This window comes from Heterodontus francisci, chromosome 38 (assembly GCF_036365525.1).
Source record: "Heterodontus francisci isolate sHetFra1 chromosome 38, sHetFra1.hap1, whole genome shotgun sequence".
In the NCBI taxonomy this organism is placed as follows: domain Eukaryota; kingdom Metazoa; phylum Chordata; class Chondrichthyes; order Heterodontiformes; family Heterodontidae; genus Heterodontus; species Heterodontus francisci.
In genome coordinates this window covers 10,403,752-10,421,987 of record NC_090408.1, presented here as the reverse complement: position 1 = coordinate 10,421,987, position 18,236 = coordinate 10,403,752, and positions in this window count along the sequence as shown.

The following is an 18,236-nucleotide window of genomic DNA, read 5'->3' as shown; positions in this document are numbered from 1 at the left end:
GCAACTTCTTTATGTAAGTCCCAAGTTGCCGAGTGGGCTAACTTTTCTTGAGTGCATTGAATGTTTGCCCTCAGACCGGCTCTGCAACCCTCAGCTCTGGCAACGATTTGACAGTTTTGTCAAAGTGACATTTGACTTTCTGTCATTTCACTATCATCTTGTTCCTCACACCTGTTACTACTCCTGGTTTCAGTCGTTTCTTAGCTGTTGGAAGAGCCATTTGGGTGCGGCGTGACATTAGTCGCTGGATTGGACTACTTCCCATGCCTTCAGTGCGTGTGTTTCTTCACTCTAAGATTGCCTTAGACACATCTGTGCTGGATCGAATTCTTTACTGGTGAACTGAGGGACAATGTCACTCATCACAATGTCGGGTGTGCCATGATGACTGAAGTGTGCTTTCAAGCATTCTACGATATGACTAACAATTGTTGATGTCAGTTGGTCTAACTCCCAGTAGTCCGAATAGTAGTTGACTGTGAGAGTGAAGAGGTCTACTCCAAGTTTCATCCATGGTCTGTCTAGGATATCATGAGTCATAAGGGGCTCTTTAGCTTGCTCAGCTTGATGTTCATTGCAAGCACTGCACTGGCTGATGTGGTTCGTAATCTCATTGCTCATGTTTGGCCAGCAGAGCACTTATCTTGCGTTTCTCAGAACAGACTCGATTCCTTGATGGGTTGCATGGAGAGCATCTCTTTTCTCATCTCTTTAGGGATAGTGACCTTAGTCCCTTTGTACAAGATGTCATCTTGGGCAGTCACTTCATCTCTGCATGCCCAATTCTGTCTTACAGCAACAGGTGTGCCCTTGATGGTTTCAGGTCATGCTTTCATCACAACTGTAGCACTTGAAGAATTGCATCTTGTTGCGTAGTTTCCTTGATCTGACCAAGATGCTTGTCATCAGATTCGATGTCTCTGCTGGGTTGATAGCTTCCCGAACTTATCGTGCTGTTGCTTCTTGTTGAATCTGGAAGATTTCACACTCTTTACTAACATCAACAACTTCCTTCAAAGGCAGCTCTTGATAGCATGTTGGCATTGTACATCTGCTTTCTTGTTTGTATTTCACTTCCAAGTGATATCTCTGCAAATGAAGGAACATCCTTTGCAAACACTTTGGAGCAGATAGAAGTGGTTTGAGAAAGATGCTTTGAAGTGGCTTTTGGTCAGACTCGACCATCACTTTCTCTCTCCCAAACAGGCACTGGTTGAAATGCTCACAAGCAAAGGCAATAGCCAGTCCCTCTCTCAATCTGTACATAGTGTCGTTCAGTTTGCGTTAATACTCTGGATGTAAATGCAACTGGTTGTCCTTGCTGCATGAGGGCAGCTCAAAGTCCTGTTTCACTGGCTTCACACCACAGGGTAACTTACTCATTGACATCATAGCACCACAGCACTGACGTTGTCGTCACTAGTTTTTTGATGTGACTGGAAGCTGCTTCTTGTTCTGTGCCCCAACACCACTTCGCAGTGAGCTTTTGTAGACGTTCACACTCTGATGACAGATTGGGCAAGAACTTGGCTAGGTAGTTCATAAATCCAACAAATCATTGAACTGTCTTCACATTTGTTGGATACTGAATCTCTGCTACAGCTCTCACCTTATCATGATCAGGGTGAAGTCCTTTAGCTGTCAGTACATGCTCTATGTACCTGACTTCAGTCATCTTCAGCTGTAACTTTTTCTTGTTCAGCTTCAGGTCATCTGGTGAGTTCTCTCTAGCAGTCTCACTAGATTCTGATCATAGTCTGTGATGGCATCTTCCATCGCATTTCCACATCCATAGACTAGAAGATCATCCATGATCGCTTCCACTCCTGGTAGACCATTGCCTATCTCATGCTGTCTGCATTGGTACTCTTCTGGAGCAGTAAAAATGCGAAATGGGATGCGCAACCATTGTATCTCCCAAATGGCATCCAGAAAGTAGTCAGAAAGCTGCTGCTTTCATCCAACTTCACTTGCCAGTATCCATCCTTAGCATCTAGGGTAGTAAAAACTTTTGCCTTAGCAAGTTGAGGCAGAATCTCTTCAATGGTTGGTATAGGATAGTGAAATCTCCTCAAAACTTTATTGAGGTCCTTTGGATCTAAACACACTCTCAACTTTCCAGGTTTTTACCATGCTGCTAATCCAGTCTGTAGGAGTTGTCATTTTCTTAACTACTCCCATCTTTCCAAGCTCCTCCACCTTGTCTTTCAGGCTGGACTTGAGGGCAGCTGGAACTCTCCTCGGAAGATGTTGTGTTGGCCTCAAGCTCTCATCGACTTTGAGATGATGTTCACCAGGAAGGCATCCAAGAGCTGTGAAAACATTTTTGTAATCTGTCAGGATTTGTTCAGCAGTCAATGGCTTGGTGTCATGTGAAACACTGCAAATTTCCTCTGGTATGTGGAGGGTTACCAGTCCAAATTTTTGACTTATTTCAGCCGAGATGAGGGGAGTTTGCTGAACATCCACTCTCTGGAACTGAGCTTCTTCTTTCTTCCCATTGCATTGGACTCTCAGGTTGTTTTGTCCTCTTGGGGTGAGCATTGTTCCATCATACAGCCTCAACTTTACCTTCGATGGCTCCATCTTTGGGTCACCATCTTATGCAATTTCACACAAGTCTATGTTACACGTAGAACCAGTGTCTATCTGACATCTTACAACAGCTTGATGCTCTCCTTTTGCAGTCATCATTCCAACAGTCACAAACCACTTTCTACATCGAGACTTGACGGCGCCAACATGTTCTAGGGTGTAAAGTGATTCGTCAGAATCATTGTCCGACATCTCTCCATCAACCATCTTTACAGGCTTGCTTTTCCTTTCTAGCAAAACATGTGCGTGCAAAGTGGTTCAGCCTCTTGCAGTTAGAGCGCTGCTTTCCCCACACTGGACATGCTTCCTTTTCTATCTTTTGGTGTCCCCCACAGTATTTATATCCAGTACTCTGGCCTTGATCTTTCTGCTGTCCCTTCTGAAAGTTGTTCTTCCTTTTTTGCATTGACTTGTGCTTGGACAACTTGGACTGTCTCTTAGCATAGTGCAAAGCCTCGTCGGTTCTTCAATCAGTAATCTTCAGCTGTTGATTAGCAACCTCTGAGCTTCTGCATGTCAATAGTTTTCTTGAGAGTAAGCTTTTGTCAGAAGACATGCTCTCACAGCAGGATCTCCTGTTCCTAAGACAATCCTATCTCTGATGACATCACCCTTCAGTTGCTCAAACTCACACGACTCAGCTAGACATAGCAGTAGAGTCACATACTGATCAATATTCTTCCTGAGCTCTAGCATTAAACACATAGCGTTCATAAATGACATTTGTAGAGGGTTCAAAGTGAGACTTATAGGTCTCCAAAATCTCACAAATCTTGCTTTTCTTCTCCTCAGTGAGATCTAGTGTGTAATACAGCTTGTAAAATTCCTTCCCCGTCGATGATAACAGAGTTGTTACTCTTATCTGTTCAGGTTTCTTGTACAAATCTGTGGCAATCTCAAAATTCTGTCCATGAGATTGGAGGAATTGCCAATTCCCCCTCAAATCTCCCTTCATGTTCATAGGAGCAGGTATTGGAAAATTCAAAGCCATAATGACTTATCCAGCTGTCAATGTCCTGTGCAAAGTTGCAGACAGGGGTTGTTTTAAACTCTGATATTTTACACATCTGCTGGCTGTCTTACAGCTATCAAAATCCTCTCAAATCACAGCTACTCACTTCTGACACCATCTTCCATGTGGTGCATAAAATTGTTACTGCCAAAAGCCTTTATTTACATATCATGACATCAGAGGTCACATGTGTACAGCAAGCCACAGTGTACAAATGTATTTATCCAAACAGATAGACCCTCCTGCAACCTTGGCCCCTCACCTGTGCACCTCCCCCGCTATCCCCCATACACCTTCCTCCTGTGCCTGTGCTGATCCCACCACAGCATATGGTCGTTGGCAGAATGGTGATGTTCTTCCTCTTTTGATGTGCTGTCAAACACATCCAAAATTCCTTCTTGTCAGTTTAAAATTCTCAAAGGTTGAATAAATCTGTATTCCCAAAGTACTCTGCCAAACATTTTTTTTAATTCTTTCGTGGGATGTGGGCATCACTGACTGCCAGCATTTGTTGCCCATTCCTAACTGCCCTTGAAGTGAGTAGCTTGCAAGGCCATTTCAGAGGGCAGTTTAGAGTGAACCACATTGCTGGAGTCACACGTAGGGTTGGCAGATTTCCTTCCCTAAAGGACATTAGTGAACTAGCTAGGTTTTTACGACAATCTATGATAATTTCATGGCACCATTACTAAGACTAGCTTTCAGTTCTAGATTTTTTTAATTGATTACATTCAAATTCCACCAGCTGCAGTGTTGGGATTCAAACCCATACCCCCAGGGCATTAGCCTGAGCTTCTAGATTACTAGTCTAGTAACGTTACCACTATGCCACCATCTCCCCCCTAATTTAACAGAGGGAACTGAGGCAGCTGCTGTAATGCGAGCTTTTATTCAGATGGGACAATGACCAGTTTAAATTTCCACCTGAAATGTCTGTTTCCCTGGTCAGTCCTGAGCTTCAGGAAACCCGTCCTGCACAAGTTCAGTTTGGAGCCAAGTTACAAACAATGTGCAATGACCTCATTAACATCCCTTACTTGGGCCAATGAACCCACATCTAATTATCAAATCCCTGATGTCTTGCCAGCATCCAAACACGCCTCCAGGAAGGTTAAACCAGGAAGTGGGTGCATTCGAGCCAAGTTGTGCTCCGGCTCTAGAAATCATAAATTTTCAAACTCCCCACCTGTTCCCAACCCACCCATCCCCCAAGATCATTGAGTACTGTGAACCACCCTTTGTGCTGTATAGAAATGCACTATATGTTTCCCTCTTTAAAGGTTTAAAGAAAAAAAAAAGACCTTACATTTATATAGCTTTCACATCCTTTGGCTGTTCCAAAGCCCTTCACAAACAATGAATGACATTGACAGTGTAATCACTGGTGACATGTAGGCAAGTCCAGCGTGCCAATTTACACACATCATGGTCCCACAAACAGTGATGCGATTCCTGACTAGTTAACCTGAATTTTGATGGTATTGGTTGAGGATAAATGTCAGTCAGGACACCAGGAGAACTCCTTACTCTTCACCAAATAATGCCTAAGGATCCTTCATATCCATGTGAGAGCGGAGAGAGTGTAACATTGCATCTGAAAGATGGCATTTCCGGCAACAAGCTAAAAGATGTAAAATAATTAAATCAGGAGAAACAAGTAAGAAATGTGTGAGAAAGGCATTACAGCAAAAGGACAGGCTAGGGTGTGTGGTCCAAATAAGCATTCTTTATACAAATGCATAGAGTATAAGGAACAAATTGATTGAATTGTAGGTGCAAATACAACTTAGAGAGTACAACATGGGAGCCATTACTGAGACATGACTGCAAGACGGTCAGGACTGGGAACTAAATATACCAGGTGTACAGGAAGAATAGGCAAGGCAGTAATGGCGGGGCGGAGGGGAGTAGCCTTAGTGATTAAGGATGGAATTAATTCAATAAGAAGAGAGGATAAAATGAGAGGTAAGCAGGCAGTGGAGACTTTATGGGTAGAATTAAGAAATAGAAAAGGATTTAAGGCTGTAGCGGGAATTGTGTATCGGCCCCCTGCTAGCAGTTAGGATGCGGCAGAATGTGTAAATGAAGAGATTAAACAAGCATGTAGCAAAGCAAGAGTGTTTTTAATGGGGGATTTTAATTTTCATAGCAATTGGGAAAAGCAGACAAGCTCTTGTCAGAAAGATAGTGAATTTCTTGAGCGTGTTCAGAATAGTTTTCTGCAACAATATGTTCTAGAACCACCAAGTGGGCAGGCCATATTAGATTTAACAATGAATAATAAGAGATTTAGTTAACAGCCTAATGGTGCATGAATATTTATCGAATAGCAATCATCATATGATTGAGTTCAATGTTGTGTTTGAACGGGAGAAATGCAAAACAGCTCCGAAGATGCTAGGTATAGGAGAGGCTGATTTCAATGGGATAAAACAGAGACTGTTCACTAAACTGAGCAAATCTGTTTGTGGGAAATTGAAAAAAATAATTGAATGTGATACAGAACCAGTTTATACCCATAACGGGAAAGAGCTCTACTTGGCAAATAAAAAAGCCGTGGAAATGAAAGTGGTAAGGGCCAACATAAAGTTAAAAGATAAAGCATACAAAATGCAAAAAATAGCACAGATCCTGAAAAATGGGAAAGATACAAAGGCTGGTGTTTTATGCCTCCTCCCACCCCCATGATGGGATTGGAGGTGGGGGTGGGGGGTGGTGGGTGGAGGACGTAAAATGGAGTTGGTGGGGGGGGTTGCTGCCATTCCCATTGCCTACCCGCCCCCGCTGCCATTTTACCAGCAATGGGGGAGGTTGAAAATGGCTCGCCAGCCCCAGACCAATTGGAGCCCTTAAATGGTCAATTAATAGCCACTTAAGGGCCTCCTCCCCACCTCCACTGGTACCTTAACAGCAGCAGCCAGAACACTTCGCCACCTGGGGAGCTGGGGAGGGGCTTTCCTGATCAGGCACCCTGTGCCCCATGGGGGCCCCCCTGCCGTGGTGCAAGCCACCCCTGCTGGAGCACTTCCCAATGCCCTCCTAATCAACCCCCACTGCCACATCATCGCGGCCCAGCCAATTTTCTCCGGCGAGGTCCGAAATCCCACTCGCCTTTCAGTGCTGGAATCCCTCTTGCTCTTCTGGCTAGGTGATGTCCCAGCAGTGGCCACCAATCCTGGTGGTGTTGCTGGGACTGAGGAACTGTCGGCCCTCTGATTAGCTGGCAGCTCCTGGAGGTGGAACTTCTTCCATCAGAAGAGCGGAAGCCCTGATCAAGGCCAATTAAGGGCCTTCCAGGCCTGGCGGAGGGAGGCTTTCCCCTAACTTTTCAGCTGATGGGCGGGGCCTCCACTGCAATGTAAAATTCCGGCCAAAGAACAGCAAAGGGTGACAGTAAGAACTACAGAAAGGGAGTATGAAAAGGAACTTGTGAGGGATAATAAAATCAACACAAAAATGTTTACAATTTTTTTATTTGTTCATGGGATGTGGGCGTCGCTGGCTAGTTATAGTAGCAAAAAAGAGTGTGGTCAGAAACAATGTGTCCCTCTTTAAAATGGATCACCGTTGTATTATAGATAAAAATAAGGAAATGGCAGACATGTTGAATAATTTCTTTGCATCAGTATTTATAGTAAAGGAAGAGGTCAGAGGTCAGCATGCTGGACATCCCAAGGAAACTAATATTGAATCAGGGATGGGGACTCACCCAGACTAATGTAAGTAAAATAACAGTAATGAGGAAAATAAAGGCACTAAAGAATGCCAAATCCCCAGGAGCAGATGATTTCCATCCCAGGTTTAAAGTGGGTGAGACCATTGCAGATGCCGTAACTATAATCTTCCAAAATTCTCTCGATTCAGGAGTCGTTCCTTTAGATTGGAGAATTGCACATGTCACTCTGCAATTTAAGAAAGGTGACAGAGGGAAACCAGGAAATTATGGTACGGTTAACCTAATGTCAGTTGTTAAAAAAATACTTGAGTCATGCCCGATGAACCTGATTGAATTTTTTGAAAAGGTGTGTGAATAAGTAGTGAATAAGGGCATCTCTATGTCAGCTTATAACTGCAGTGTGGATTTATCAGAATGATACCTGGATTCCAAGGGTTAAATTACGAGGTGAGATTATAAAAACTGCAATTTATAAGGCTAAGGGGTGTTTTGATCGAAGTTTTCAAGATATTAAGGAGAACTGATCGAGTAGATAGGGAGAAACTATTTCTGCTGGTTTCCAACTGAGCCAAGCTGACATGTTGAAGAAGTGGTTTTGATGTAAGTGGTTTTTGATATTGCTTCATCTTGTTGCACAGGCTGATGTTGTATAACAGAGATGCCCTGCAGTGAGGAGTAATTTACACAACATGGTTATACTTCTGCATGAAATAACCATGGCAACTTTCATTTGCAGTGGTATCCATAGTGATTCCACTGAAGTTTGTGTCAAATACTAATGTCAATGAATTGTTACAGTCCCATGAATGTGAAATGCCAGCAATTGGAATTCCTCTGCATGGAGGCAAAGAGATTTGCCTAATCTATCTGTTGTCCCTATTACAAAACTCAATAACTTTGATACCATTCCAGCAATGTATAAGCTAACCTTTTCTTGGTTAAATTCAGCATTAGCGTCAGAGAATGAAATAACAGCCTCTGGCAGGATTAGATTACAGAGACTGTTTTTTTCTGCATTCTTTAGAGGTTTAGTTTCTCTATTTTAGAAAACAAAATCTGTAGCAGAAATGTTATCTTTGCCAACATTTCTCATTGCCTCGAGATATCTGCTCCATGGCCAGATTCAGGAATACAGCAGAGCTACAAGCAAAAGCACCCCAGCAACTCAAACATTCATCACCCCCTTTTTCAATATGGCATTGCACAATAAATTCCAGTGGTTCACTCCTCTCTAGCTTTTATCCATGGTTCAGTGGGTAATACTCTTTCTTCTGAGAAAGAAGATTGTAGCTTCAAGTTTCACTCCAGAGAGTTATGCACATAATCCAGGCTAATACTTCAATGTTGGAGGTGCCATCTTTCAGATGAGATTTTATTAAATTAAGGCTCTGTCTGCCCTCTCAAGTGGACATCAAAGAACCAATGCCACCATTTTGAAGAACAGAGGAATTCTCCCTGGTGTCCAGACCAATATTTATCTCTGAATCAACATGGCTAAAAATAGATTACCTGGGCCTTTATCTCATTGCTGTTTGTGAAACCTTGCGTGCAAATGGGCTGCTGTGTTTCCTACATTACAATAGTGACTATACTTCAAAACTACTTCACTGGCTGTAAAGCATTTTGGAATGTCCTGAGATCATAAAAGGTGCTATATAAATGGAAGTTTGTATTTATAAGTCTATAACCCTTTCATAATGTGGAACTCCCTACCTCATTGAGTAGTTGAGGCAAATAGAATAAATACACGTTGGGGAAACTAAAGGAGGCTCATGTGGAGCATAAACACCAGCATGGGCCAGTTGGGCTGAATGGCCTGTTTCTGTGCTGCATATCCTATGCAATTTTTCCTGGTGATTCCACAGTCTGACACTTCCAGTGGGGAATGAGGTTCACAGGAAGTGCAGTTCAGAAATAAATAAATGGAAAATCTTAGTTGCCTATTACATCTGGAGATGCCCTCCCTGTGCCAGCTGCTCCCCACTATGACATTCTTCAACTAATTAGTTGTGTCGCATTTGTAGGTGCTTGGATGCAGTGCAGCAAAAACACCCAATTAACACACATGATTTAAAAGCCAAAATTATACAAAACAGACAAAAGAATAAAGAACAAAAGAAAAGTACAGCACAGGAACAGGCCATTCGGCCCTCCAAGCCTGCGCCGATCATGATGCCTGTCTAAACTAAAACCTTCTGCACTTCCGGGGTCCATATCCCTCTATTCCCATCCTATTCATGTATTTGTCAAGATGCCTCTTAAACGTCGCTATCGTACCTGCTTCCACCATCTCCCCCAGCAGCAGGTTCCAGGCACTCACTACCCTCTGTATAAAAACCTTGCCTCGCACATCCCCTCTAAACTTTGCCCCTCGCACCTTAAACCTATGTCCCCTAGTAACTGACTCTTCCACCCTGGGAAAAAAACTTCTGACTATCCACTCTGTCCATGCCACTCATAACTTTGTAAACCTCAATCAGGTCGCCCCTCCACCTCCGTCGTTGCAGTGAAAACAATCCGAGCTTATCCAAGCTCTCCTCATAGCTAATACCCTCCAGACCGAGCAACATCCTGGTAAACCTCTTCTGTACCCTCTCCAAAGCCTCCACATCCTTCTGGTAGTGTGGCGACCAGAATTGTACGCAATATTCCAAGTGTGGCCTAACTAAGGTTATGTACAGCTGCAGCATGACTTACCAATTTTTATACTCTATGCCCCAACCAATGAAAGCAAGCATGCCGTATGCCTTCTTGATCACCTTATCCACCTGTGTTGCCACCTTCAGTGATCTGTGGACCTGTACGCCCAGATCTCTCTGCCTGTCAATACTCCTAAGGGTTCTGCCGTTTACTGTATACTTCCCACCTGTATTAGACCTTCCAAAATGCATTACCTCACATTTGTCCGGATTAAACTCCATCTGCCATTTCGCCGCCCAAGTCTCCAACCGATCTATATCCTGCTGTATCCTCTGACAATCCTCATCACTATCCGCAACTCCACCAACCTTTGTGTCGTCCGCAAACTTACAAATCAGACCAGCTACATTTTCCTCCAAATCATTTATATATACTACAAACAGCAAAGGTCCCAGCACTGATCCCTGCGGAACACCACTAGTCACAGCCCTCCATTCAGAAAAGCACCCTTCCACTGCTATCCTCTGTCTTCTATGACCGAGCCAGTTCTGTATCCATCTTGCCAGCTCATCTGTGATCCCGTGTGACTTCACCTTTTGTACCAGTCTGCCATGAGGGACCTTGTCAAAGGCTTTACTGAAGTCCATGTAGACAACATCCACTGCCCTTCCTTCATCAATCATCTTCGTCACTTCCTCAAAAAACTCGATCAAGTTGGTGAGACACAACCTCTCTTTCATAAAACCATTTAAAAAAAAATCATTCTGGAGATGTGGCCATCACTAGCAAAGTTGACATTTATTACGCGTGCCTAGTTGTCCTCAGACAGTGGTGATACAACTGAATAGGCCATTTCAGAGGAAACTTAAGAGTAACCACATTGTTGTGGAGTTGGAGTCACATATTGACCAGACCAGGTAAGGACAGCAAGTCACCTTCTCTAAAGAACATTCGTGAACCGTTGAGCTTTTCCGACAATCTGAAAGTTGATGATCACTTTTTTTAAAAATTGCATTCAAATTCTTAAATGTAAAATGAGATGTGAGCTCAATTTAGTTCAGTCCTACTGGATTACTACTCCAATAACATAACTAATGCATTACTGCACCCTTTATTCTGGCACTAGTGAAACAACATAAAAGAAGTCAAGGATGAGAATGGGCCATTTAAAGCATAAAATGTTATCCTCCAGTACTCCCATAATAACAGTCAATTGTAATTTGAACTTTTTTTTTGTTGGATGTGGGCATCACTCGCTAGGCCAGCATTTATTGCCCATTCCTAATTGCCCTTGAACTGAGTGGCTTGCTAGGCCATTTTAAGAGTCAACCACATTGCTGTGAATCTGGAGTCATATATAGGCCAGATCAGGTAAGGACAGCAGATTGCTTTCCTAAAGGACATTAGTGAACCAGATGGGTTTTTACAACAATCAACAATGGTTTCATGGTCATTAGACTAGCTTTTTAATTCCAGATTTATTAAGTGAATTCAAATTTAACCATCTCCCATGGTGGGATTTGAACCCATAGCCCCAAAGCATTAGCTTGGGTTCTAGATTATTAACATAGCACCATTCCCACTCCATCCGCCAGACTATTCCAACTATTTATTGCTCTTTTGGGTTGATATTGCAGTGTGCACTTATTATTTATTGTTGCATAATATTTATTAATGTCTCATTATTGATTGCTGAGTCTTCATTGTATGTTATTAATTGCTGTTTTATATTGTTTATTATTGCATGATTGTATGGTTTTTAGGTTTGCACACTAGACATTTTCCGATGATCACTGGCCCTTCCAATAATCAGACCTCATGGTCTCTATGATCTGAGTGTATCATTTCTGTCTAGTGTCCAGGTAAATGATAGAGTTCAAAATAGTTACTTTGTACACCAGCTATTGGAATGTATTTCATTCTACAACATGATTCTCTCTTTGAAGGCAAGCTGAAACTGCCCTCTTACTAGATCAAGACTCATGCCACAAATCAACAATTGGGTTTATTCCCGAAAGAAATGGATGTACATTGAACAGTATAACATGGTGATACATACATTAATCTACCCGCCAAACATAAGGAGCAGAATCCAGATGGACAGGCAATTAAAACGGCCCACTCCCTTTCCATCGTCTTTGATTTTAAACTCCTATTTTATGAAGTGACAAGGAAATTGGCGGGATTCTTCTGTAAACATGCAGGTGGGGCTCTGATGGCATCACAGGAGCAGGGCTGCGATTTTAACCAGCAGTCTAAGTAAAGAAGCTATTATGGTTTTCCCTCCAGGTGAAGCCAGCAGGAAGAGGAGTCAGGGCCAGAAAAGGCCCAAACAGGTAAGTTTTCTTAATTTCTCTGGGTCCCACAAGAAAAATTTAGGCCTTTTGTGCCTCAGGCTCCCCCTCCTTTCCTGATTACAAGGCCTTCCCAAAACCCCTCCCCATTACATAACTGAGAGCCGTGGGCCGTTACTTCAGTCCAACCAGAGGTCTTCTGTTGCTCAACATCCTGCTCACAACTTCTCCCAGCTGACGCTTCCCACCAGTTTCGACAAATACTGACGGGAGGCATGTACATGAGTCCTTGCTGCTAAGGTAGGGGATTTCCTGCTTTCCTCAGCTCCTGCCCGCCCTGGGTTAGGGCCATTAATAATATAGTATACCCAACAGACACATTAACACATTTGTTACTAAAATCACGAAGTGTGATTTCAATCCATCTTCCTGATATTTTCACCAACTTCCATTGATTTGCTCCATCCCTACTTTGAAGTAATAATCTGGATTCACCTTCACCACACCACTTATTATTGGGTTGTGATGCTCTCATATCCAACTTCTACACTGTAAAACTTAAGCTTCTCTCATCATAGCTCATTACAATTACACTTGTGACTGGTATTCTTCTCTGTACCCTTGCCTGTAAAACATGGCTACCTGACCCGAACCCGACCAGACCCGACACGTGTCAGGTTCGGGTCAGGTCGGGTCGTGTCTCTCTTCCGGGTCCGGCATTCGGGCTCGGGTCGGGTCGGGTTGGGCTGGACACGGACACAGTGGTGCCTTGCTCAGGGAGGGAACTTCTGCACGATTCTGCAGGAATAGCCTGCTGCTGGAATGGAGGATCACAATATTTGGACGAGGTATGTTTGGTATAATTAACTTTATTATGGTAGTCGGGTCGGGTCGGGTTGGGCGCAGGAAAAAATCAAAGGACTCGGACCCGGGTCGGGTTCGGGTTGGATGTAGTCGGGTCGGGTTTCAATTTCATACCTGAGCAGGCCTTTACTTGCCTGTCCTTGTTTCTTTTGTGAGATGTTGTAACTAAAGCTTAAGACCTGTGTAAAGCCTTAGTGTACATAAGAACAGTGGAAATGTGAGACAAATCAAAGTCAAAAGGTCCATCTAGCTCACCATCTACCATCCTGGTAGGCGCTTGATACAGCAACAATGCTGTAAATCCCTTTTAAGATGCATGGTTTCACCAGCTGCTTGATGTAGGGATATTGAGTGACCTTACTTTAGGAAAGTTTTTGATTTAAAGGAAATGTGTTTTACATCTGCCTTCCTGTACATGGTGTGACATTGATGGTAATCACAGCCCTATCACTTCCTCTCAAGCATTCTGTACTCCTGTGGTGTATCTCTTGTGGAAGTAACTTGTTCTGAAGCCTTAATGAGCTCCAACACTGCTTCACTTTTTAAAGTACCCCCTTTAATTAGAAAGTACATTTACCTTTAAATACATGTGTAGTCCTTTAAATTGCTGCAGCTGCTTGGATATAGTGTCTGCTCTAACAGTGCAAACTCCCAGCAGAAAGTTTCAGTTGCACTGGGAGCTTACTCTAAGTGCACAATGAGCCATGGCCTGAAAGTTGGGTTATAAAGGGATATGTCTAATTTTGGGAATGAGAATTAGCAAATGACCTTTCATGGGAAGGACTGAACTGATCAATGATGTTTCCTTCTCGTCAATGTTCGTCTGTAGTGCTGCAATGAATCTGTTGTTCCATTTAATTCACCAATGAACTACAATATTAACTTGTACCTACATAGTGCTCTTATCATTAGGGAAACATCCCAAGGTACTATATATTGGACTGTGGGAAGAGAATTGTAAGGAAGAATTGGACATGAAGCAGGAAGTGAGAAAGAGGTTTGGGGATGATTAGTTTGGTCAAACAGATTGCTTTAAATAGGCTTTTTAATGGAGGAGATATAGCAGGGCAGATGGATTTAGAAAGGGAATCCTCCAGTAATGGGGCATGATGTCTGAAGGCTTTGTTGCTGACAGTGCATCCAAGAGAGGGTGGATGTACAGTACAGTAGAGGATGGAAGCTGGGACTTAGGGCTGGAAGCATTGTGATAGAATCTTACAGCACAGAAGGAGGACGTTTGGCCCATCGTGCTAGTGCCAGCTCTTTGAAAGAGCTGTCCAATTTAGTCTCACACCCAGTTTTTTCCCCTAACTCTGCAAATTACTGCTCTTCAAGTACATGTCTATTTGTCCTATGAAAGTTCCTATGGAATCTAATTTCACCTTTCAGGTAATGCTTTCCAGATCATCATAACCCTTTGTGTGAAATAATGTCTCCTCATTTATGTTGGCAGGAGGGGGTGTATCAAGAACATAAGAACATAAGAAATAGGAGCAGGGGTAGGTTGTATGGCCCATCGAGGCTGCTCCGCCATTCAATATGGTCATGGCTTCAATTCCACTTTCCTGCCCACTCCCCATATCCCTTGATCCCTGAGATCAAAGATATGTCTATCTTAGCCTTAAATATTTGAGATCGCACATCCACAACCCTCTGGGGTAGAGAATTCCAAAGATTCATAACCCTTTGACTGAAGAAATTTCTCCTCATTTCAGTCCTAAATGATTGGCCCCTTATCCTGAGACTGTGCCCTCTTGTTCTAGATTCCCCAGCCAGATGAAACAACCTCTCAGTATCTACCCTGTCAAGCCCCTTCATAATCTTGAATGTTTCAATGAGATCACCTCTCATTCTTCTGAACTCCAGTGAATATAGGCTCAATTTACTCATCTTCTCATCATAGGACAACCCTCTCATTCCAGGGACCAATCTAGTGAACATAGTGAGGCCATGGAAGGATTAGTTTATGATGGTGAGGATTTTGAAATAATCGTCATACCTCTGTTCGCCTGGACTTATGGTTTAAATTCATACATTAGTGGAAAAGGGAAAGTTTCTGGAGGTTTCTGATCAGCATTTAACCTTCCGTTGAAACGTGATGGGTAGAATTGATCTTCACCGACTTCATCAAATAGATAACAGCAAATTGGCATCCTGTTTTACCCTGTGCCCAAATTTAAAATGGTATTTTCAAGGAGTTAAGGTTTATTTTCTTTAGTCCAGATTCAAAAAAAATCATTAATTACTCAACAATATTCTCTGCTGACCCCCTAAAGAGCAAAAATGTTGAGTTTTCCAGCAAAAACAGTGGGTTTTTAAAATTGCGAGACTCAATTATTTTCTTTTAGCTCAACACAGTTCCCAAAATAAGTCTGACTTAACAAACGTCTGCCTCCAATTACACTTATTTACTCAACCTTAGAGAAGTGGCTCAGTCCGCTTTGAATAATATGGTTTGAACTGTAAGGGGGCCTCTTGCAGCTTGCCGCAATCTCACTTCCAGTGGTAGGCTTACCACACGCCTCCAGCAAAGATGCTAGAAATCACTGCTACCGTCTGATTATCAGACACACATTTCCTACAGTTATTTTTAATGAGTGACTTACCACTGAATCTGGGACTGGAATGCCAATCAATGCTCTGTGATATCTGTAACATCTACTTTTACTTGGTTACTCAGTTTAAAGTCATGGTCGGAATGAGAGAAAGAAAGGCAAGAAAGAATTAATTTGGATTTATATAGCACCTTTCATGTCCTCAGTACGTCCCAAGTGCTTCACAATCGTGAATTATTTTCAAAGTGTAGTCATTGTTGCAGCAGCCAGTTTGTGCACAGCTTGGTGTTGGTTGTTGGAGGGATATTGGCCAGGATACTGGAAGATCTCCCTCCTCTTTGAGAAAGTGCCATGGGATCTTTTGCATCCATGTGAACCAGCAGGGATGGCCTTGGTTTAATGTTGCATTCCAAAGACAGCACATTGTCAATGCAGAAACTCAGTACCGCCCTGAAGTGTCACCCTGGACTACTAGCGCAATGCCTGAAGTGGAGCCTGAACATCACAACCTTCTCACTCAGAAACGAGACAGCGATGAGAGAGCAAGCTGGCTATCAAAATGCTGGAAATAATTATGTAAATATGAGGTATGATAGACATGCAATTGCCAGTAATGCAAAACTGGCTTCAGAAAACAAACCATAAAATAATTATCTGCAGTGAATGTGATTTTCTGAAACTTCCAGTGGGAGCCTAACCTGTTTAGACTGCATATCAAAAACTTGGCATCGCCCGCAATATGTTGCAAACAAAATGAGCAGTAAATACCTAAATTGGAAAGAACCAGATTCAAATGAGTGAGAACCGGTTTTATTCTTTAATGAGTGAGAACCAAGTTTTATGCTCAACAAAAGGGCACAGATTTTTAAATTCGTTCAAGGTTGTTATTATTTATTACCCATCCCTAATTGCCCTTGAGAAGGAGGTAGTGAGCTGCCATCTTATACCGCTGCAGTCCATGTGGGCTAGGTACACCCACAGTGCTGTTAGGAAGGGAGTTCCAGGATTTTGACCCAGTGACAGTGAAGGAACGGTAATATAGTTCCAAGTCATGATGGTGTGTGGCTTGGAGGGGAACTTGCAAGTGGTGGTGTTCCCATGCATTTGCTGCCCTTGTCCTTCTAGTTGGTAGAGGTCGCGGGTTTGGAAGGTACTGTCGAAGGAGCCTTGGTGAGTTGCTGTAGTGCATCTTGTAGATGGTACACACTGCTGCCACTGCGTCAGTGGTGATTGGAGTGAATATTGAAGATGGTGGACGGGGTGCCAATCAAGCGGCCTGCTTTGTCCTGGATGGTGTAGAGCTTCTTGAGTGTTGTTGGAGCTGTACCCGTCCAGGCATGTGGAGAGTATTCCATCACGCTCCTGAGTTGTGCCTTGTAGATATTGGACAGATGTTGGGGAGACAGGAGGTGAGTTACTCGCTGCAGGATTCCCACCTCTGACCTGCTCTTGTAGCCACAGCATTTATATGGCTGGTCCAGTTCAGTTTCTGGTCAACGGTAACCCCCAGGATTTTGATAGTGGAGGACTCGGCGATCATAATGCCATTGAACATCAAGGGGAGACGGTTTTTTTCTCTCTTGTTTGAGATGGTCATTGCCTGGCACTTGTGTGGCGTGAATGTTGCTTGCCACTTAAACGCCCAAGCCTGGATGTTGTTCAGGTCTTGATGCATCTGGACGCAGGTTGCTTCAGTATCTGAGGAGTCACGAATGGTGCTGAACATTGTGAAATCATCAGCAAACATCCCCACTTTTGACCTTATGATGGAGGAAAGGTCATTGATGAAGCAGCTGAAGATGGTTGGACCTTGGACACCGCCCTGAGGAACTCCTGCAGTGAATGCCCTGGGACTGAGATGATTGGCCTCCAACAACCACAACCATCTTCCTTTGTGCTAGTATGACTCCAAACAGTGGAGTGTTTTCCCTCTGATTCCCATTGACTCCAGTTTTGCTATGGCTCCTGGATGCCTTGATGTCAAGGGCAGTCACTCTCACCTCCCATCTTTTACCCATGTTTGGACAAAGGCTGTAATGATGTCAGGAGCTGAGTTGCCCTGGCGGAACCCAAACTCAGCATCACTGAGCAGGTTATTGCTGAGCATGTGCCGCTTGATAGCACTGCCGATGACCCCTTCTATCACTTTGCTGATGATCGAGAGTAGACTGATGATGCAGTAATTGGCAGGGTTGGATTTGCCCTGCTTTTTGTGTACAGGACATACTTAGGCAATTTTCCACATTGCCGGGTAGATGCTAGTGTTGTAGCTGTATTGGAACAGCTTTGGTAGGGGTGTGGCTAGTTCTGAAGCACAAGTTTTCAGTACTATTGCCGGAATGTCAGATTAATTATGACAGATTAATTATGGTTGACTGAGTTTGGTATATAACTCTTCAACCAAAATATATCTCATAGATAACCTGGGCTTTTTCACCTTAGAGCAGAGAAGGGTAAGAGGAGCTACAACACTGGCATTTACCCCACAATGTGGAAAAGTGTCCAGGTATGTCCTGTCCACGAAAAAGCAGGACAAATCTAATTGGCCAATTACCGCCCCCATCAGTCTACTCTTGATCATCAGCAAAGTGATAGAAGGT